At 48.3% G+C, this 21,846-nt stretch overlaps 1 long non-coding RNA gene across 1 annotated transcript in view; it reads right to left on the bottom strand.

Annotated features, from left to right (window-relative positions):
* The window catches only part of LOC113909716, a 32,258-nt gene extending 21,850 nt beyond the window's left edge, over window positions 1-10,408 (bottom strand). Inside the window, exon 1 of the long non-coding RNA XR_003515795.1 lies at window positions 10,313-10,408. This is a non-coding gene — a long non-coding RNA (uncharacterized LOC113909716). The remainder of the gene's footprint in view (window positions 1-10,312) is intronic.
* Between the last annotated feature and the right edge of the window lie 11,438 nt (window positions 10,409-21,846).

Consider the following 21,846-nt stretch of genomic DNA (forward strand, 5'->3'; position numbering starts at 1 on the left):
TATCAGTAATGGTTCGCCAAACCATCCTTGGGTCCTTCCAGCAGTATTCAGTTTCTGTAAATATTTACGATGTTTACATACCCTCTGGCAGGTTAAGCTTCACCTATTTATTCTTTCCTGCAATTTTCCTTTCTTCTTCAATGAACTTTGCAATGGTATTTCCAAGCTCACAGCAAGATTTAGACTGAGCAGTCATCAAAATGTGTAAGCCCAAGATCTGATGTTGGACTCAATCACAAAGGAACTGTACTAAATTCCCACACTAGCCCTTTCATGAGGGGTCATTTTCACAATCCCATGAAGAAAAGTCAGCCATCCCGTGACTTTTGTGGTCACTCTTAAGTAACACAGAGTCATGTGGTCAGTTTGTCATAAAACAGTCTCGTTCCAGAAGTTAAAATGTTGTTTCATAGAATACCTTACATCTCAGTCTTCATCCATATTGACACCCGTCCCCCATCACCCCTAGCCAGGGCCTGCAGTGAGGCAGAAACCCGTGGATAGGACAACGGTGTTCTGCTCCTTCCCTCTTCCTAGTTCACCCCTCCCTCTGCAAATACATGCAGTGCTGACCCCTCCAGAGTTGGCTGGTTGAAACAGAGGGAGAGATAAGGAAAGTTCTTACTGATCTGGCATTGTGAGAAGGTGGCCTTGTGTTCTGGGCATAGCTTATGTTTTTACCTGATTCATTCTCAGATGGGACATTTTCATGATCCCTTGGAATCCATCCCTGGACCATCAGGAGGGGTCTCTCGCTTTCTTTCATGTGTTCAGATGCTTGGCTTTTCCAGGTGGCCACCTACTCCTTCTGTAGTCCGCCAGAAGCTAGCACCCCCTTCATCCTCTCTCCACTGAGTTCCAGTTCCCTTCACAGTGAGTCCTTTCAAACAAGTCCGTAGATAACCTCACATCTTGTTTCACACAGGTCCCACCTCCAGTCCACAGAAATATTTTCTTTGCCCCAACACACTCCGGAAGTGCTCTGCATACAAAGCAGCCACCTTGCTTTGTGGATCAGCTCATCCACCCAACCCACCCCTGCCCAGCTCATTTCTCGCCCTTTACTCAAATAGAGGAGTCAGGCACCAGCCATTGTGGTTCTTACTGAAAGTGACATGTATGAAGTTTTTTGCATGTTTTTGTTGACCTGAAGTGATCAACACCACACACACACACACACACACACACACACACACACACACACACTCCTTGCTCTGTATGAGGAAGTAAAGTATTCTCAGAAAAGCTCTTTTCAAAAAAACTTCTCAAAAAAATTTCCTTCAACATCCCTGTCTTGACTCATTTATACCCTTGAAAGGTTTAAGAATCATCTAACCAGTTGTCAATCGGCCACTTCAAAATGCTTTAAGGTGGACTCTTTGGCATGTAGTACTCTTTGAGGTTTCCTTGATTTTGTTGTTGTGAACGGTTTTGATTCTCTTCTTTATTTTCTATATATTTTTGAATATACATATCTATATACTTATTTTAGATATTTAGTTATTTCTTAAATGTCATGCAGATTACAACTGATCTCCTGAGTTTATAATAATCTAGTTTGGATTGATAATATTTTAGCTTCAAAACACACACGCAAAAACCTCTGCTCCAATGAAGTACCTATTGCCCTCATGTCTCAACCCAGAAATAAGAAGAGTCGCCTTTGAAAATGGTGGTAGGCCAGGTCAAGAAGTGAGGTGAAGGGTGAACATGTCACACAGGCACTTTGAGAATGTTGTGTTTGATCCTCAAACTGAGGCTCATATCACTTAACATTGTTAACTACACCTGCTCTGAGAAGCCCTACGCTCTTACTGATCTCAGACAACCCCCTCCGAAGCCTCCTGACCACAGTGCCTGCTGTCCTTCCATACTCCCCAACTTTACCCTATTATATCTTTCCTATGCCCCCCCAGCCAGCTCCCATTTTCACCCATTATTTCCCACTTACCCTCATATTTATAACACTGTCAGGTGACCCTGCCTCTGGAATTCCTGCATGCCTCACGAAAGAGGCTCCCAAGCATTTTATAAACCTCTCCTGACTGGGAAGGGGATACTCAGCTTCATCATCAATGACTTTCCCACGGTGCTCTCCTTCCACATCACCAGGTAAGTATCCTCCTCCACAGAGAACACTCATGACCACATCCCATAGGGTGTCCACAGTTATCTGAATGGCTGCCTGGCCTTCTACAGACTTGTGACCTCACCTGTTACAGAACACAGTTCCGGGGACCCTGAGATGAACAGAAAATGTGGCTCCGCCTCCAGCCCCAGGTAGGAGAATTCATCCACAGAGTAAATAAGAACTCTCATTTATTTTTGAAAGAGAAGGACAGGGGGCATTTAAAGGAGAGGCAGTGAGTTGTAGACTCTCCAGAATCTCCTGGGGTCTCAAGTTCCATACCATGCCATTGATCTATCTCCATTCAAATCCAAAGACTCGGTGAAATTCTGAAGACATATTTTGTCTTCAGACTCCTTTCCCTTCTCTGATCATTTGCAGACGGTCCTCTGTGTTGGGAAAAAGTGAGCAAAACAACGGGACAGCAGCGCTGGAAAATCTCCTCCCCAGCTGTGCTTATCAGACGCCTCTTCCCTTCCATAAACAGCACCAGATGGAGTTTAATTAGGATCTTAAAATGTAAATAACACAAAACCCAAGTTGGTGTTTTTCCTGTCACCCAATGGACAAGAGGCTGTGAGTAAAAAAATAAAGAACACTAAACAAGACTGCTTTCCCTGTGGCTGACAGAGAAGCTGAGGGTGTCCTGGCTGGGCAGAAGTAAAGCTCTTCCATTAAGGCTGACTTCACATTGCAGGCCATCTGAGGCCCTGGAACAGAGTGGCCTCCACTGGCGACCAAAATCTCCTTTTTCAGAGCACACGTTTGTAAACATATTTTTCTAAAGAAAAAAAATTATTTTTTAAATAGCCCGAGTTTCCTTCAAACCCTGTGGTCAGAGACCCAGCCGACATGCGGCTATTTTCCCGGTATACTCATATTCGGTAACTCAAGGATCCGCCTAGAAGTTGAGGCCAGTTCTGTCCTCCCAGTTGGCTTATCCCAAATCATGCAACATTCAACTTCTAAGCAAGGAGACCCCTATATATAACAATAGGATATATAAACCCTTCATCTTAAAGCCAACAACAACTGGACGTTATAGAAATAGAGCAATCACAGCATCCCTTAAGGGTACCCAGTTCAGTCATGTTCCAGGGAGAGGCCCTCCATTAAAGACATCGGCTGCCGGCCCCCGTGAGGGAAGCTGAGGGGTAATGTTCTCGGGTGTTATCTTCTCTGTTGCCTGTAAAGTCATGAAGTCCCTCTTAACCTCACCCCTTCCAGCTTCTCCCCAGTGGAGGCACTCACATAAATTATGGTTCAGGAATGATTTGATTAGGCACCCAAGGACTTCTGTTTAAAAATGGCAAAGGTACACTCCCGTTTCCCTACTAAATTCCCAAGCACATGCAGACACATATTACAATATGATGGAGAGGCAGATTTACTTTTCTTCATTTCCCGTTCATTTCATTTCACCGGCCACCTGTCAAGTTATATGTTGGCTGGTTCTTAGTTCATTGTGTCTCTCCTTCCCTAGAAACTCACTGCTCCCTGGACAGCAAAGACATTTTGTTCACGTGCTGGTTTTCAGCACCCAGAACCTTGCCTGGCCTGCCCCCAAGAAGGCACTTGATAATTACTCATTGAAAAATAATAATAATTCGGTGATTTCTGGGTCGATTAGTGCGTGACTTACATTTTACTCACTGACTTGGAATGCCACGTTTATTCAGTAAAATCACCGACTCAAGATGCTCAAGGATAATCTAGAGGGTGGCCATGTTGGTGGTGGGGTAGAAAGAGACTGGATGAATTTCAGAAAACAGGAAAAGCATTTGCAGTAGCCACGAGTGATTCTGGAGACACTGCATCCCCTACCCCAGCACTGCTGGGTGTCAGAGGCTTCATACTGCCCCCCTTCACCTTTGTCTTCACACCTTTAAAGAAAACCGAGAGCACCAGCAAGTCAGCATTCACAGAACTTGGAGAGATCTCAGGCTTCCGGCTATAAAAAGCATTCAATACCAAAAGGAAGGTGGCTAAGCAACTGGACACAATGTGACCTGACATGAAACAAAGGGGAACTTGGGGCCGAAGAAAAATGGTGCTCTTGGCTGGTGATACCCTTGTCCCGGTCTTCGCACCATCATGGCCACGAATGGGACAATTTGCTTTGCTCCAAACCGTGATGTGTCTCTATTACTCAATGTTCTAAATGGAAATGCCACTCCCCTAAAAGCAGATAAGGCAAAAATAAACCCGTATCTGGGCTTTCTGTTCTTTGTCATTGACCTATTTGGCCACCAGCTTCATACTGTTCAAATGATTTTAGATTTAAAATATGTTTCAAAATCTAACAATGCAAGCTTCCACTTGCTACTTATTTTGTGTGCGTGTGAGTTGCACTTGTTCCTCCAGAATAAATTCTTCCAAATAAATATTAGAAACATCATTCCAAGTTCAAAAAACTCTTATTGCAATTTTGACTGGAATTGTGCCAAATGCCAGGATCCATTCAGGGAGAACGGACCACTTGGGAATGTGAGGCCTTCCTTCCACGAGATGCAAAGAGTTCCCTCCATTCCTGTTGAGTCTGGAGCCTGCCTGTGAACTGCTGACAGGTGGCTGTTAATGGAAAAAGAGACACGTGGAAGATAAGAAATAGTCAAACCCTTCACGTCTGGGCCCCTTGTCCCTGCATGTGCTCCCCTACAAGCCCGAGCAGCTCTGAGTTGGCCTCCTGGCTTCTCCTTACCTCTGCAGAAAGCAGAGAGAAGCTCATGCCTGACCCTCCTCCTGATTACCATTGCCAGTCTGTCATTTCTGCTAACACTGAATAAGTTCGGCTTCCTTCTGTGAGATGTTAGGAATCTGCTCCTCAACACTCTTGATATGTCTTGACCCAACTCCCCCCTCCCTCTTGTTCAAAGCCCTTAGTTTCTCTTGGCCCCTTCTATACTTTTCTATTCCAAATGCCTTCCTTCGTCCCTCCTCTTTACCTATACAAGGCCATTCATAAAAATTAACATTTACAGTTTCAAGAGTCAAAGTCTCTCTTAGCTTGAGAAGGTGTTTTCCATGGACCCGTTTGGAAGTGGCCTTGAACATAGGGTCCAAACTCAGCAGGGAATAGTCTCAAAAAGGCTATTGAAAACCTGAACCCCATGGCATCACAAAAATCAGTCCCTTCTCCCTCCGACCTTCCCCTCCTGGATGAAACAGACCCTCCCTCTCCCTGCTGCCTCCTTCCCTCCCGGAGGGTTCCTATCTCACCCCCTCACCTGAAGGCCACCTGAAAGCTCCTCCACTAGAATGTTTGCTTCAGCACTTCTGTTCTTTTGAGATGAACAGCGGGGCTGAGAAAATGTCTTTATCAGGATGTGACCTTGCTATGTCTTGCTGTAGGCAACTTCAACTGATGTTTCTTTCTCCTTAAGTTTTTTCAAAAACCACCAATACAGTGACAGTCAGAAAACTCCACTCAGAAGCTGCAGACTCACTGGCTTGGCTGGTCGCCCATGTCCGCAGTGACACTGTGACAGAGTGAGCAACGTGGCATAGTCCATGAGTCGCAGATTGAAGGGGGGGGAACATGGCAATGGCTGATGCACCACTGTCCAGCCTGGGGAGATGCTTCTTCCCAGAACAAAACACTTCCTGGATTCATTCATTTGTTGCCCTTGTCCTGCTTCCCTGTGCATGTGAAAGTCTTGATCTTGATCCCATGGGATTCCCTTATAGCCCAGAAATTGCAGGGCAGCCTGGCAGGGCTCTCATCGATACTTCCCATTTTGGAGTATCCTTCAATGCATCAAACATTTGTTGATGATCCACTGGATGAAAGTCACATTTCTGAGCACCCAGGGAAAAGCAATGTCTGCCTCTCTGTTTCTGGAATTTAATGGCTGCTTGGCGAAGATTAATTAACATTAACTATGACATTCCCCCAGGACGGGTCCCAGAGGGTTTGTGTTTCCTGAACACTGAAATACGTACCAACATCCCCCACTAAAATTTTCTCCAGATTTTCAGCTTTACAAAAACCTAGACTCTGCCCGCTCACCTCCTGTGGCTCAGCTCAGCCATCCCCTATCCAGAGAATCACCCTTGTCCCCCTTCCACACCCTTCTCTCCTTGCACTGCTATTTGTGACACCAAGGTCATGTCTCCTCAACATGACCTTCAGCCACTGCCCCTCCCAGAGAGACCTCTGTGTACTATAGTCATATTAGATACAGAACCAAATTTAATGAATAGAAAAAGTGAAAGGAAATGATCAGTGAGTTCTTTCCTCCTGGATTCTTTGTCTGTGCATCTGTCTATAGTTAACAGAATTCTTTCACATCATTTCATTCTATCCTCACACCAACTCTGTTGTGGTCATTTTACAATGTAAAATGTTACATTGTTATCCTCATTTTACAAATGTAGAAATCACTGCTCACAGAGTTCCCTGAGATTACCTAATTGGAAAAGGAACTCACTTTCCAATCCAGAATGCTCTCCTCACCTCCCAAACACCTCCATAACCAATTTTGAGTGGCTAATCATTGGCTTCATGTCAACTTATCAGAGATTTTCATGACCTAAAGTCAAGTACCCTCCATCCTCTTATTACCACTGGGGTTTTTCCCCTTCATAGCATTAATCATAATTTGTAATTATTTTTTAAACTTGTGTCTGTCTCCCCAACAGAGTCATCAGCTCTGCTAATGTAAGTACCATTTCTGTCATGATGGTCACTGAAGTCTAGCATATGGAAGATGCTACAACAAACATTTGTGGTCTTCTGACACCTTACTCTTCACACTTTCCACTCTCATACGCATTCATGGAAAATTTCTTCCAACTGATCCTAATATGTAATCCTAAATTTGAATCTTATCATCATTTATTTAATCATTAAATTGGAATGCCTACTTTTTGAGCAGCATAGAGTCACATCAATAGGAGATGTAGTTTGTGCCCCCAAAGTCCAAGAATTTCATGTAATTGGAAAATGCCTCGTGAAATCATGATAGTATTTACCAGCATTTGTGATGTGTCTGGCTTTTCTAAGTATTCTAAACAAAAATTAACTCACAGAACCCTCAACAACTCTCTGAAGTAGAGACTATTCTATTATCCCCATTTTACAAGTGGGGAAATTGAGGCCTGGAGGTGCAGTGCTGCCCACCCCCCAATCCTTGGGAGAACCACTCCAAAATTATCCCTTCAGGGTAATGGTGGCCACCTCTGGCACCCACACTGAGTTTCCTGTTTCCCCCTGAAAACCGATTTCTTTGTCCCAACATTATGTCTTGCCTTGGAAGGCATGAGGAAGTGAGGAAGCCATACCCCAAAGGGGATATGAAAGTGCTCTTTCTGCTCTGCCTACCCCCCAGCCCCCGACCTCCTCTCTCTGGCCGTGGCCTCAAGCCTGTACCTTGGCAGGACTGCCCTGCCTCTATGCCGTAGGGCTTTACCGTGAGGGATTGCAGTTGGGGGCTATCTGGAAAAGCCAGGCACAAAACGGTGGCCAGACCCAGTGCCTTGGCGGGGGGTGAAGGAGGCTGCCTGCACTAGCTGTGGCATTCTGGCCCAGAGAGTGGTGGAGGGGATCTGATGGGACGCCTCTATTTGCTGAGGTTGTCTTTTTTTTTTTTAAGATTTTATTTATTTATTTGAGAGAGAGAATGAGAGATAGAGAGCATGAGAGGGAAGAGGGTCAGAGGGAGAAGCAGACTCCCTGCTGAGCAGGGAGCCCGATGTGGGACTCGATCCCGGGATTCCAGGATCATGACCTGAGCCGAAGGCAGTCGCTTAACCAACTGAGCCACCCAGGCGCCCTGCTGAGGTTGTCTTAACCTGTGGCCCACATTGACCCTCCCGGCTTCTTTCAGTCTGCCTCACCACCGCCCCTTTTCTCTGGGCCCTGGGCATGCTCTGTATGCTCTGAGCAGCTCTACTAAGTCTGGATGGGCCTCAGAGATTGTCTCAGAGCTTACATACATTTGGAATAACAATCCCGTATCCTTGACCTGTTCCCTTCAGGGACCTCCAAAGCCTCACTGGTTTTCCCTATGGTACCTCTCCGCCCTGCTGACTGTTCTCTTACCTTTAACAGTGACAAACTCCTCCTGCTTCTTGCTTCTCTAAGAAACATGCCCATCCTGGCAAGAAAACACACTTCTCCCTATCTCAAGACCAAACAGGCCATGGAAGCTGGCCTTGCTTTCCCCCCTGACAATCTCCCCCAAGTCAGGTTTCTTAATCCCCACAACCTCCCAAGAGACTCATCTCCTGTCCCCCCCGGTCTCCTTGTTCCCTTTCTTTATAATGTCCCTGAACTCACAGCCCATGGACCTGTAGACGGTGAAAATGCTCCCACCCAGCCTTGAACTTCCACAAGCTTCTCCACATCTGTCCCCGATTCTCAGATGTACCTGTCCCTGCCACCAAATCTAATGGAGTTTGCCAGAGCCTTCCTTGGCCCTCCTGCCCAGACTTTGAGCGCTTGCATACCCCGCCCAGAGGGCATCAGCCCTGGTTTCCCACTCTGCTCCCTACGTGCCACATTCAGGAGGAAGGAGATGTGTTTGTCACAAAGGCAAATAGTTGTGGAGAGAAAACAGAGGTACCCTCTCAAGTTGCGACGCCACAACTCCCCAGCCTCCCGCCTACTGCTCTGGCTGTTCCTCTTCAGCCTCCTTTGAGAGATCCTCCTCTCTGCCCGCAAGGTGCCCTCACTTTTACAAAAGTCTTTCTCCCTGGCGAGCTCTGCCATTCCTATGGAATTTAACCACATAAAGCAGAAAATTCACCAATGGCTATCTCCAGGCCACTTCTCTCCCAGGGGCTACCAACCCGAATATCCCCTCCCTTCAAAGGCACCTCAACTCAATATGCCCCAAACCTATCCTACAGTTGTGTCCCTCTTCCAGCGTCTGCATTCGGGGTTCCCCAACCCCCCTCGGCAATCTGCCCCCATGGTCTGTCATCCCCCTCCACGCAGGTTACATTTTCCGCCACTTCTCCCTAAGCGTTCCCAATCCTAGCCACCAGCGTTGCCCAAGGGACTCCTTGACCAATCTCCACTCCCTTTATGCCAACTGGTGTTCCACACAGCAGCTAGAGTCTTTTTCAAAAAACCCCAAATGTGACCACGTCTCTCCTCTGCTTAAAATCTTTCCATGGCTCCCCAAGTCTTCTAGGACAAAAACTAAAATTTTAAACCCGGTCTGCAAATTCTCATGGCATCTTGGCTTTTGTCCCCAGCCTCAGCTTGCGCCCTCAGCTCACGTACCTCCCTGCAACCAGGTGTCCCCTTCACAGAGGTGGCCCGTTAGACTGGATGTTCTCTAAGGGTGAGCATCCGTTTCTGTTTGTCTGACACGTTTGGTATTCCCAGTGCCTAGCTAGTGCCTGGCACATCAGTGTTCAACAGATATTAAATGAACGAATGGATGAATGAATGAATGAATGAATGAGAGAAGGACAATGCCCAGTTCCAGAAGCACCAAGAGTGGCCAGAGTAAGACCTGGGGTCCAAAGTCAGCTTGCAATGGAAGGGCCTTTAGCTCTCAGGTACACACACCATCAGGGTTTGCTTAAAGACACAATCAAATAAGAGAGGAAGCCCCAACCGGGTGTTATATACAAACAATGAATCATGGAACACTACATCAAAAACTAATGATGGAATGTATGGTGATTAACATAACAATAAAAAATTTAAACAAAAAAAAAAAAAGAGAGAGGAAGCCCCAACTTTCCCAGTTGAGACAGAAGCCCAGAAGAGAGTTGGCTGAGCCTGAGTGATTTGAGCGGAGATAGGGGGCACAAGTTCATATTTCTTCAAGATAAACACATTGGTGACCAAGGGGAAGCCACTCTAAGTGACACTTTTGCACTCTCTCTTTGAGCTATGCACATGGCCTGCCCTCGCCCTCAAGGCCTGGCCCTAGCCTTGGTGGGGTAAAGAAGCAGAGGTGGTTACAGGCTTGGAGTGGGAGCGGCTTTGGGACAGCTGCAGCCTAGGGTCAGAGTTGCCTTGGGGGCCGGGCCAAGTGAGGTGGCAGGAAGCACTTCGGCCCCCAATTTCCCTCAGCTGGGTCTGCTAATGTACCCACGAGAGGGTTTTTCTCAGCTAAGGCAGGGAGAGTCCAGTGAGGTTGTGAAACCAGGCCAGAGGGGTCGGGCAGGCAGCCATGACTGCCTTGAAAAGTTGGTACGAATTTGGTTAGAAAATCGAATCACCATGCTTTGCTGTGTGGTTACCGCGTTTCACTGGAGGTTGAGCCAACTCCGAAGGTGAAAGCCTGGACCTTGTGCTCCAAGTCTTGTCGCCCCCCCGCCCCCCCGGCTGCAGAGCTCCAGCACCAACCCCTGAGAACTTTAAGGATAGAACATTCTGATGGCAGTTGAAGGCAACAGTTGAAGGCCAGGCCCAGGGCAGGACAGAATTCACAGTCCAGGGAAGGACACAGACACCCCAAAGAGGAGTTCAGAGATGGGGAGGCCCCTCAAGGCCGGGCAGCCAGTGCTGGGAAAGGGTGCTGGAGACAGAACAGAACAGAGAGGCAGGCGTAAGAACCTACCAGGATATGGAAGAAGATATGAGGGCCCAGGGCACCTGAGGGGGTGAGGACCTAAAGGGGCCAAAGGGCCAGAAGACAAACTGACCACTCTAGGGCTCCACTGGGGGCCTACCCTGGAAAAGAAAAAGGCTCAGCCTCTTCCCCAGCCACTGAGCTAACAGGTTCTTTGCTCAAGGGGCAGGAAGCATGGCTGCTTCTGTCTCTGAAGCTTTGCAAATGGGGTTCACTGGGAATCAGGACAACATCAAGTCCAGATGCTTCCTCTCTTCATAGGCACAAAGCCAAGTTTCAAATACTAAACACACTCATTCATGCGTTCAACAAATACTTATTGTGTACCTCGTGTGTGCTGGACATTAGGAATCTGATAGTGAGCAGAAGGACAGCCCCTGCCTGATGGAGATCACAAGTAACTCTATCATACTTCCCTGCGATGGGTGTTTTGAAAGGAGCCGCTCACGGCCCTGGGAGAGCTTAAAGCCCTAACCTAATCTACGTGCAGGGCTTCCCTAGGAATGATGGAGCTGGAATCTGAAAGATGAGTAAGAATTGCCTAGTTGAAATGGGCAGGAGGGGAGGGAGGCCAGTGGTGTTCTAGGTAGAAGGAACTGCAGGAGCGACGCCTAAGAGCAGAGCAAAGAACACGGCAGATTTAAGATGCCCGCAGTGGGCCAGGGGCCCGGAGCTCTGAGAGGCTTGGGAGAAAGGAGGCTAGAGAGGCAGGCACGGGACAAACCATGAGCGCTCTTTAAAGGTCAGGTGGAATGTCTATTTTTGGAGTTCATGCTGAATTGTTCTGGTCTGGATGCTAAAGGCAAAAGCACAGGACTGGAAATGTATTTATTGCCAACGGCAAGGCCATGGCAGGAGTCAAATACAGAAGGTCCGATAATGCCCATCATAGGAAAAGATGAGTGTGTGTATCTTCATAAACAAGGGGGCCACCATCAGTAGTAAGGAGTCCCTGTTCCTTCCCTTGATGCCAATTATGGAGCAAAACATGACAGGCATCTCGGGCACAGGAGCTCTGTTGCGTATGTGTGTATATGTGTGCATAATTCTCCAGACCAAATCTATATATCGAGGTAGAAGAGATGGATTGCCATCCCATTTTCCAATAAAGAGCTAAGGCTTTGGACAATTAAATGGCTTGCCAGAAGTCACAGAGAAAGGGACAAAATGAAGACAATTCTCTTCTCGCTCATCTCATAACATGTGTTCTCTAAATACATCGGCCCAGCAATGCTGGAAACCGGTAGTTGAGAAGAAAGTAAAGTAAAATAAATGTGTTTCCACAAGAATGACTGCTTTCCTAGATGCTTATGAAACAGTTGGATGGTATATCGACAAAGTTCCACTCCTAAGTCTGTAACTAAAGATATCGAATACTGGATAATTTACCCATCTTCAAAGTAAAGTGATTTGCTGAAAGCAAAGACATTCTCAAAATTATAAAAAGAGAAAAAAGAATCAGGGATCCTTGGAGAGCTAAATGCAGTAAATTATAATGATGTAAATGCACTCAACTATGGCTTGGGTAGGTGGTACTAATTTATACTCAGACTTGTCCATTAAAGAACTTGAAAACTTCATGGTGAAATTCATCTGGAAGGCAAAGTTGTCACATCTATCAGAGACCGGATTCCCTGGCCACTCCAGGTTGCGGATTAGGAAGCATGAACATGACGACCACCATTCAAGCCATATTCAAATCGGTTGATGAAGGAGAGGGAGGGGACAGGAAATGGTTTGAAAAAGAGAGTCTGAGAAATGCAGGCGTGACAGCTCGTGGATGAGAACAGGTGTTAGGCAGAGCCCTCTACTCCCGACCCCAGGCCCTACTGCTCACTCCTACCTGACATCCCACAAAATATGTCCACACTGTCTCCTGCCAGAGCTTCTTAGGACAACTCTCCAGGGGCTCCCTGTCTCCCAGCCCCACACAGCCCAAGGTTGTATACATCCCTCAGATTCTGACAGCTCACCTCATCTTCCCCCAAATCTAACCAGTTGCACCTCTCCACTCTTCCCTTCAAGGACACAGATCACTTCTTTTCCTCCAGCTTACACATACCAGAACCTGCAATACCCCAAGGAAACAGATTCTGTGGATCACGTGTCCATTCACAGCTAAGCTCGAAGGTCCCCTAAAGCAACCAGGGCATGGCCCTTTCCAACCCAGGCTTTCTGCAAGGGTTCACGGCTGGCTCTGCGTCCTAGAAAGTGTGAGCAAGAGAACCTGTGGGCCCAAAACAGCGTAGCTGTTCCAGGAAGAGACAGAGGTGCTGTGTTCCTCTGTCCTGACACCTTCCCAAACTGGGACCGACCCCACACTTGTGTTACTCCAAAATGAGCTGGACTCAGCTGGGATGCTCAAGGAAATGAAGCATATTTGACTTCTTTTAAGAAATAGAGAATCTCACTTGATAGGAGGGGCCCCTCTCCCCGTTCTACGTCCCCCAGGGGGGTGAGCTGGGAGGCACCTGGCTGCTCTGTAGTGTAGGGCGCTGGACTCCCAGCAAAGTCTCAGGGAGGCCAGGCTGGGCGTGGGAGCGCTCGGCCCGCATCCCTCTCCATGCCGTCTTCCCTGGGCCTCTCCACCGGCCTCTTTTCCTGATGTTTAAAACTTAGTGGCAAAAAAAAAAAAAAAAAAAAAATTAGTGGCGTGCCCGCAGCTCTGATGAGAAGGGGAATGGGCAGGGAGAGGTGGCCGCGAGATGGAGGAAGGGAAGGTGCCACCCCATTTCCCAGGACCCCCATCCTCCCGCCAGGCAGAAGACCCTCATCTTTCAGATCCCAGCCCCTTTTCTGCACCCAGACAAGCCCTTCCCTCACAGAGGCCATCCCTGACCCTGAGAGTCCAGAGGAAGGGGGATTCTCACCCACACCTCTGCATCCTCTTCGATCCTTTGAGTTTCTTTCCCCAACCAATGAAAACCCAGAATCCTGCCTATGGAGCTGTATGTTCTGTTCCTCACGCCCTGCTGTTGGATGAATATCTTCCCTTCCCCTTTCCTCTGCTTTTATGAGGTGCTAGGACTCAAAAAGAATGATATTGATCCTCCTTGTGGCTCTTCTTTTCCTTGGCATACATCCACACCCCCCCCCAGGCTTCACTGCCCCCAAGAAATATTCAGCATTGGGCAACATGACATTACCTGCCAAGGCCAGAGCCTAGACCAACCGACTTCTCTAGAAGACTTTGGGTCCTTGCTTTTGACATTCCTTTAGTCTCGATCTTCTTTCAAAACCCATGTATGTGTTTGCAACGCAGGGCACAGTGAGAATTTTAGCCACCAGACAGAGTCTGTCCTATAATTTCTCTTACATATTCAAATGGTAACATTCTTCTGTACGTCAAGTTGAAATAAGTCACCTAGACATTCTAGAAAATCTTTCATTCCTCACGCTATCCTCCACAAACACTGATTAAGCACCATGCCTAGTTGTGAGAATTCACCGAAGGGTCTCTTAGAGAACTCAAATTGCTCATCACACAAGTAGAGAAACTCTGGAGTTTCTAAGGAGCAAGGGTGGGGGCTGTATTCACATTTTAAGTCTACCACCTGTAGTTAAAAACTTCAAAGTTAAAAACTTAGCAACTCAAACACTTGTTTTCTGAGCATGTGCAATGGACATGGTACCATTTTTTATTTTGAAAAGTATGAGACCTTGAACGTGAGAATGTATATGTGCGTGGACAAAGAGTCATAATTGTAAAGTCAAATACATAAATATTTTCACCTGCCATACAGAAATCTCCTGGCAGAGGGAGGGGGGAGAGGGGGCTCTCCTCTTTATTGGTTTCAGTGTTTTCATCTCGTGGTTGAGTAGTGCTCCCCTTTGCCTTAAGGGCAATGGGAATGAGACACTGTCAATTCAATTCAATTCAATCCTTAAATGTTTGAAGCCCGTGAGCAACGCTCAGCCACATCTCCCAGATCCAATCCAATGGTGTGATTTTTCCTAATGCCAACATCATGGTTCCTCCCAGGAAAGTGGAGGCCCCTGAAGGTCTCCACTGGCCCCAGGAAGGCGGCCCTCTGTCTTCCTGACTCTCTAGCCACCCAGCTCGGAGATGGCCTCCAGGGCCAGGGCACCCGGGGACTCAGGTCATTCACAGAGGTGCCATTTGGCAATTGCCATTGGGCAAAAAGTGGGGCAGGAATGGGACAGGGGAAGGTAGAGGCAGAAGGAAGTGACCTGGAAGAAGGTACTCTTAGATGAGTCCCCATCCCCCTCGCCCAGGGATGTACACCAGCCCCTACTCCTCTGTTCATGAGCTGCTCTTTCCAAGGCAAAGTATCTTGGGGGTGGGCTCCTTTGTGTCTCTTCTGATGAACTTGACTTTGTTGATATGTTGGTCCTCTTTATCAAGTGTGGGCCTCGGTAGGCCTCGGGTAATACCTCCAGCATCTCGTCATAAAACAATAGCTAGAGCCTTCCTCTTGCTCCCTTGAGGGGAGGGTTCCACAGAAGTGCCTCCAAGTAAATGATGAGGAGGCCCCAAAGCAAATAGCAGAAGGGGCTACCAGCTGCGAGCAGACAATCCAAGCTCAGCTCAATGTATCCTGTGCTGAGCCTAGGGGAGGAGGTCCAGCCTTCAGATTCTTGGTCCTCCTGAGTCAGGCACCTTTCTAGAAAAGAACTCAGACTGCCTTCCTCCAAACACTCCACCATACACATCTCTCAGGATTGTTTTAATATCTGAATGGGCTCGACCCCTTGCTGGCACAAAGATCCCATGTCTCTTGTCACCCTCTGAATGAAGGAAGGGGATGAAACCACGGGTATACAGGGTAGAGTCTGAGAAGGAAGGAACTCTCCAGCCTGGATCTTCCTTTGCACAATACGTAGAGATTAGGTTGCAAATACTCCAGGCTATGTTGGGAGTTGCATTTTTGCAACTGAGGAAAAAAAAAAATGAAAATCACAAAAACCGTAGGTCCCTTTTCCCCTCATGTAAATTAGAGGGTTTGGGGTCTTGATGGTCTCCCTGCAACCCAACACCCAGACAGAGAAGGCTGCCCTGTGGGGACCTCAGTGGCCCTCCCTTTCTCCACACAGGGATTCACAGAGATGCCTCTGGGGGCAGGACATGTCAACATATGTCAAGGTCAGGACCTAATGCTGCCCTTCATAACCAAACTTTGTTGGAAAATGTGTGTGCTCTGAAGCAAGAAGCCAGAGCTTCAAACCCAAAACTTGTGGAATTCGCAAAGCATTTTCATTCCACCAGCACTTACCGCATATTCTTATGGGCCATGTGCAGGGATGGACAGTGGGTTTAACAAAAGTCCCTGCCCCCGAGCAGTTCACAGTCCAATTGTGAAGAAGCAGGAGCAAGGAGGGTCTATGGAAAATGGATCCATCCCAGAGGGGCTGGCCCAAGGCAGGGAGAAACACCCCCACCTTCAAATTAGCAGGTAACACAGAGAAGTCGCCCTGCTGGACAGAGGTTTTGGGAATGACCATTCCTTCCATAAATGTTTTTGCCATTTGCTATGAGCTACATGAAGGTGTGCTCTCAAGTCTTAAGGTTTTGACTGATTAGAATATTTTCAGTAAAGAAATAGAGAATTCAGATTTAATAGGGAAAGATATTTGAATAGCTGAACTCGACTCTTTTGTTTTTCCCAGAATACAAAACAGTGTATGATCAGCAGTTGCCCTTTAGCACCAAGGATAGGACAACACGAAGCTTGGATGGCATGGGTTTTATTAGAACCAGCTCACTGAAGCACTGTTACTACCAAACACTGTTGGAACGGGGGCAAGACGGTTTATGCAGAAGCTTATAAGGAATTATCCCCAGCTCTGTAAACAGGGTTTAGGAATAAATTCTTACACACAATTCTGACATGAATGAGGGTTTCTGCCCAACGTTCAAGGATGCCTATCAGAGCAGGAATCACAGACCTTAAGAGTTATAAATGCTTTTGCTGGTTTTTCCTCCTTTTATTCAGATCCATCAAATGAAGGCATTAGTCCAACTTTATATTTCAGAATCCCGGAAATAGAACTAGAAAGTTCACAGAGCTGGCCCCACGTTTCTCTCTCTCTCTCTCTCTCTCTCAGTCTCCAACTTTCCAATTCCCCCTTAGGATTTCCCTCTGATCTGCTCCATCAGAGCCTCCAAGAAGCTTTAGGGTTCTGTCCCCTCACTGGGAGAGTGATGTTGGTTTCCAGTCTTTCCCGGGGATGTCTTCCACTCAGAACTTTTTCCCCATTCACTGTTCTGGCTGCCTCGATCATCTTACCCAGGGTTGACCTCCTGCTACCCTCCTCCTCAGCCCGATTTCCTGACAACCCAGGGCCTGGTGGGTCCGCTGCCTCTGGTACCAGCTCAGTCTCTCATGTCTGCCCTTCCCCCAGCCTGGCTTCCAGGGGCCTTTCCCCACCTGACACCCTGCACACAGCAGTTGGGGGCAGAGCCTCAAGAGAATTGGTCTTACGACAACTACAAAGCACCTGCTTCTGGAAGCCATCCCCATCATCATTTCCAAATGTCACAAACCAGGCTCCTCTTGGCCCAACGTCCTGTCTCTGCAGCAAGCTCTGTTCCGGCTGCCCTCTCTGCCTGGCCGAGCGCCCAAGCCAGGTCTCTTCCTGCTCAGCAACACAAACTCGGGGAAAGCATCCGTCCTGCTGTCCAAACCTCAGACCTTGTGACGGCCCCCACGACAGGAGTCTTGCCCATGGGCCTCATCTTTCTAGAATGAAGGGGAAATAAGAAGACCCCATGAGAGACCCCACTGCCTGCTCTTAGCAACAAGTAGCAGTCAGGCCCAGTAACCACCGGCCTCCCTGATGAAACCGGGTCTCTGCAGGCGGAGGAGCTCTCTCCAGGGAGGCCCTGGCAGCCTCCAGTCCAAAGCCCCACTGAGACCCTACAAATGCCTTAGGATCCCGAACCCACAACCCGGAGCCCAGGGCACATGGAGGATGCAGGGAGCCAGGGCGAACCACGAGGCTAGGGCACGTGGGGCCGTGGGCAGGTTTCAGCGTAGTGATAGAACGAGAAAACTGAAAACCAGCCAGACTAACACTTGCAAAAGAGGGCTTGCTTTGAAGCAGAAAGGAGACTATCACAGAACAGAGAACAGAAACTGGAAGAGCAGACTCAGCATCTCTGCGTCTCTCACGGGAGGCTCGCAGGTCTGCCCCGAAGCCACTCTGGACAGCAAAGCTGTGTTTATTCCCTGCCTGCTGGTTTCTGCATGGGCAGCCGTGGGGAGGCCAGCAGCAAGGGGTCTGTATTTCTCAAATCAAATTCCCCAGCGAGAGGCACCAAGCCCTGGCAGCAACCCACCCCCCCCCCCCCCCGCCAACTCTTCCTCCCCAGGGATCAGATAGCGGCCCCAGCAGCCCAGGCCCCGGGGACAGGAGAATGGGATCACCTGGTAGGCATGTGGCCCAGAGGCTGACAGAGGAAGGGAGGGAGGTGGGAGACGGGAGCTCACCTCTGTTTGGAGGAGGTGAGCATATCGGGTCACCTAACTGCCACATGGCCCAACCACATAAGGCCTGACGCTGCCCGCCCCGCCCTCACTAGAGTTGCGGGGCCGAAGTCCCAGGCAGAGCTCGAGAAAGGAGGAGCCACCAGGATGAACTGCCACCGAGAAACCGAGGAGCCTGAAGACCCAGGAAAGGCCTCAAAGTCCTGGCCCAGAGAAAGTCTCCCTGGCCTTTGATGGTGGCAGGCAGAGGCGGCCGAGGGAAAAAGGAGAGGGGTTGGCCACCTGGGCAGAAACCCTGCAGAGGCAGGAAGGAAGGGGTGACCTGAGAGGTTGAGTGAGAACTTTCTGGAGAAAGAGGGGATGGAAATGAAGACGGGAGGTGTAGTGCTTTCCCAGAGGGCAAAGCCTCCACCGGAGGAGGGACGGGTCTTAGGTTTGAACCTCGGTTCTGCAGGGAACTCTGAGGCTCCACTCCATGCCTCAGTTTCCTCTTCTGTAAAGCAAAAGCAGCACATATTTCACGGGGATGGTATGAGGATGATATATGTCCCTTGCTTGGCCTACGCTGGCTTCATGGTAAGGGTTCAATAAATGGGGCCTCTTAATAGTCCGGAAGCTTCCTCCAGGTGAGGAGAAGCGATTCCCTCCTCTGGGTACACATGACCCGTGCTGATTTTCTCTCAGACCTTAGCACAGGCCTCCCCAGGCTCTCCCAGCTCCCCATCTAGCTGGACTGAGCAGAAAAGCCTCATCCTGGGGGCCAAGCCACCCTCAGCCAGTGGTCAGGCCCAGGCGCCCGGCTTATGCACATGGCACTTAGTAACCTGCCCGGCATCCCTAAAAGGTGATCTAGATGGGGAACCGTGCGAGCCTCCTTCTGAGCCCCAGCTTTGGTCCAGTCCCTGGCCACATGCAAGTAAAGAATGCATGTCAGTGGACCTAAGTGTCCTTGTCTGTTAAATGGGACGCTTGGCCTTCAAGGCCTCTGGAGGCTTCTCTTAGAAAGAAGCCGATTTCTTTCTTTTTTTTTTTTTTAAGGAAACAGATTCCTCTTCTGGATTTAATACACGGAGAAACATGGGAAAGTTACACTCACAGAAACGTCTATTTCAAAGGTGCCATTAGATTACAAGAAGTGGTAAAGTTGACCCCAAGCAGCATCCCCTGAGCTCGAGGTAGCATTATAGTTAAAAACAAAACAAAAACAAACAAAACAAAAAAACTACCCCAGAGCAGGCGATGTGTATCAAGAAGAACAACATTCAGAAGTGGAGCTGGGTGGCTTTTAGTGAGCCCAATCACAGTGCCCTGCTCTTCCCGGTCACGCAAACCTCTGCAAGGGAGGGGGTACTTCAAATCCCATAGAGCCTGTGCCAATGTTGCAAATGTGGGCTTCCAACGGCTAGGAAGCCCCCAGTCCACGGACAGCACTGCCTGGTCCTCAGAGAGGCCTTGCCTGGACAGAGTGACTGTTTGCCCTCCTCGCCTCCCCTCCCCCAGCCGTGTTCGGCCTCACCACCGAGGTCCTGCCGTTGTGTACCCCCCTCGGGCTGGCATGTCTGCTGTCCCCGCTAGACTGTGAGCTCCTTGAGGGCGGGACACCATCTTCCTCCCTCCCTCCAACGAGCACACACACTTTCAGACAGCTGACCTAGAGAGATGACTAATAAATATTTGAGACATTGTTTAATTAGGTAACTGACTTTGAGAAGTAGTGGTGCCACTCGTGGGACTAAAGATACAGACAGAAGAGAAGATTTGAGGGGCAAAGACCGGGAGTAGACTGAGGGACCCTGAGATGGGTGTGCCAACCAAAGGGGTCCAGCAAGGGGAAAGCACCTGCAGATATTGGGCTAGTGCTCAGGGAAGCAGCTGGGAAGATGTTTGGGGGAACCGATGCATTGGCTCAGCACCACGGGGCCCGTATGAGATGAGCCTAGGAGAGAAAGGAGACCAGGGCACTGAGGCTGTGATTTTGGGGAAGTCCCATCTCCTAAGGACAGGGAGGTTGGCTTCCAAGAGCAGAGAAGCAGAGGGAGAACCAGAAGGATCGTGGAAGCAAAGAGAGGAGGGAGTTTCAAGAAGAAAAGGCTGAAAATTGAGTCAGGGTCTTTAACAGAGTGGCTTTGAGAGAGATGTCACGGTCAAGGGCACAGGACAAAGGCCAGTGAATGGGCAGCACCAGTGGTAAAATTCTGCCCATCAACTCAAGAGAGAGGAGATAGATCGAGGCTGGTAGTAATACAATGACGAAAAGGGGATGCAGCAAAGATTTCTTACAAACAAAAAAGCAAGCATGGGAGCCTTAGCAAGCCCTCTGTTTTACCTTTCTTTTTACAGGGAAAATAAGATTTTCCACACTCTAATAACCAAGTTTTAACCAGGAGACAAGGAGTTGAGGTCTTCCAAGACTTCCTTAAACCCCTCAGTGGTCAGCCCCCTTTCCTTCAAGTGTGACACTTATCTCGTGGGAGAATGGCAAGAGCCAGAAACTCCCAGTTATGCAAAATTTCCCCAAAAGGACTAATCGGAACCCCGATGCCCCCTTGGGTTCTGTGTCTTACTGCACGGGGCACAAGGAAGTGTGTGTTCTTCCGGAGGCTAACATGGAAAAGCTGCCTTCCCCCCCATCACAAGCATAATCTAAATCTACAGACCAAAAGATCGCCTCCTATGCACTCAAGCGATTTCTCAGAGGAAATTGAGCAAGGGGAGATGGGGGAAGTTGGGACAACAACAGACCACCTGCCCCCCCAAAACACAGCACACACGTGTTCTCTAGACCTCCATGCAAAAGGGCCAAGGTTTCTCTTGAGTTTGGGAATCATCCAGACCTGAATTTGGGGATACGGGACCCACAGACTGCTAGCCTTGAGTAAGAAACATTAACTACCGGGGCCTGTTTCTTTGCCTATAAAATAAGAGGAAATGTTCACTTTTTTATGATCACTGGAATAAGGTACTCAAAGGGCTTGGCACGGCGGCTGGCATACACTCTGAAGGAAGAGTTGCTGTTATCACTATGAATACAAGGTGGGGAGGGAGTTCACGCCAAATCTGGCAAGGTGGACAAAGGAAATGAAAGGGGCTTCTTGGAGGAAGTGGAGATTAAAATTAGCCTTTCGAAAATAAAAATAAAATTCGCCCTTAAAGATACACAGGACTTTACCTAAACAAAGTGCTGCTTGAAAGTTTCATCTATTCACCCATCCATCCATCCGTCCCTCCCTTTGTTCATTCATTCATTCAACAAACATTTTTGGAGTGCCTAGAATTCACCAGGCACACGAGGAGCATTAATAACATTCACAGCGAGTCTTTCATTTAATCTGCGTTGTGCAAACATTAACTAAGGCTTGAGAACTTGGTCCAGGTAATACAGTTAAGCAACCGTGGTTTTTCAGTAAGATATCAGAAAATAAGCCAAACTGCAAGCCCAGGTAATTCCTAGTCTCCTTTTCCTTCCACATATCAGAAACACTGTAGAGAAATGATCTGTGGCCGGGATCTCTAGGGCCAATCATACTTTTTCTTAGTGGAATTTTTCCTTTTCTTTTCAGCAGGCCTGGCTTTTCACAAAGAATCAAGTGTACACATTGTAGAATTTCTGCTTAAAACATCTTTCCTTCTCACGTATAATGGCCTTTGGAGTAATTCTTGAGACATCCCTTTGTTGGAGTTCTTCCCTGGAGAACCACTCTTTGCTACCCACATGGAGCTCATTCTCCATGAC

The sequence above is a fragment of the Zalophus californianus genome, chromosome 6 (genome assembly GCF_009762305.2).
Source record: "Zalophus californianus isolate mZalCal1 chromosome 6, mZalCal1.pri.v2, whole genome shotgun sequence".
NCBI classification, from domain to species: domain Eukaryota; kingdom Metazoa; phylum Chordata; class Mammalia; order Carnivora; family Otariidae; genus Zalophus; species Zalophus californianus.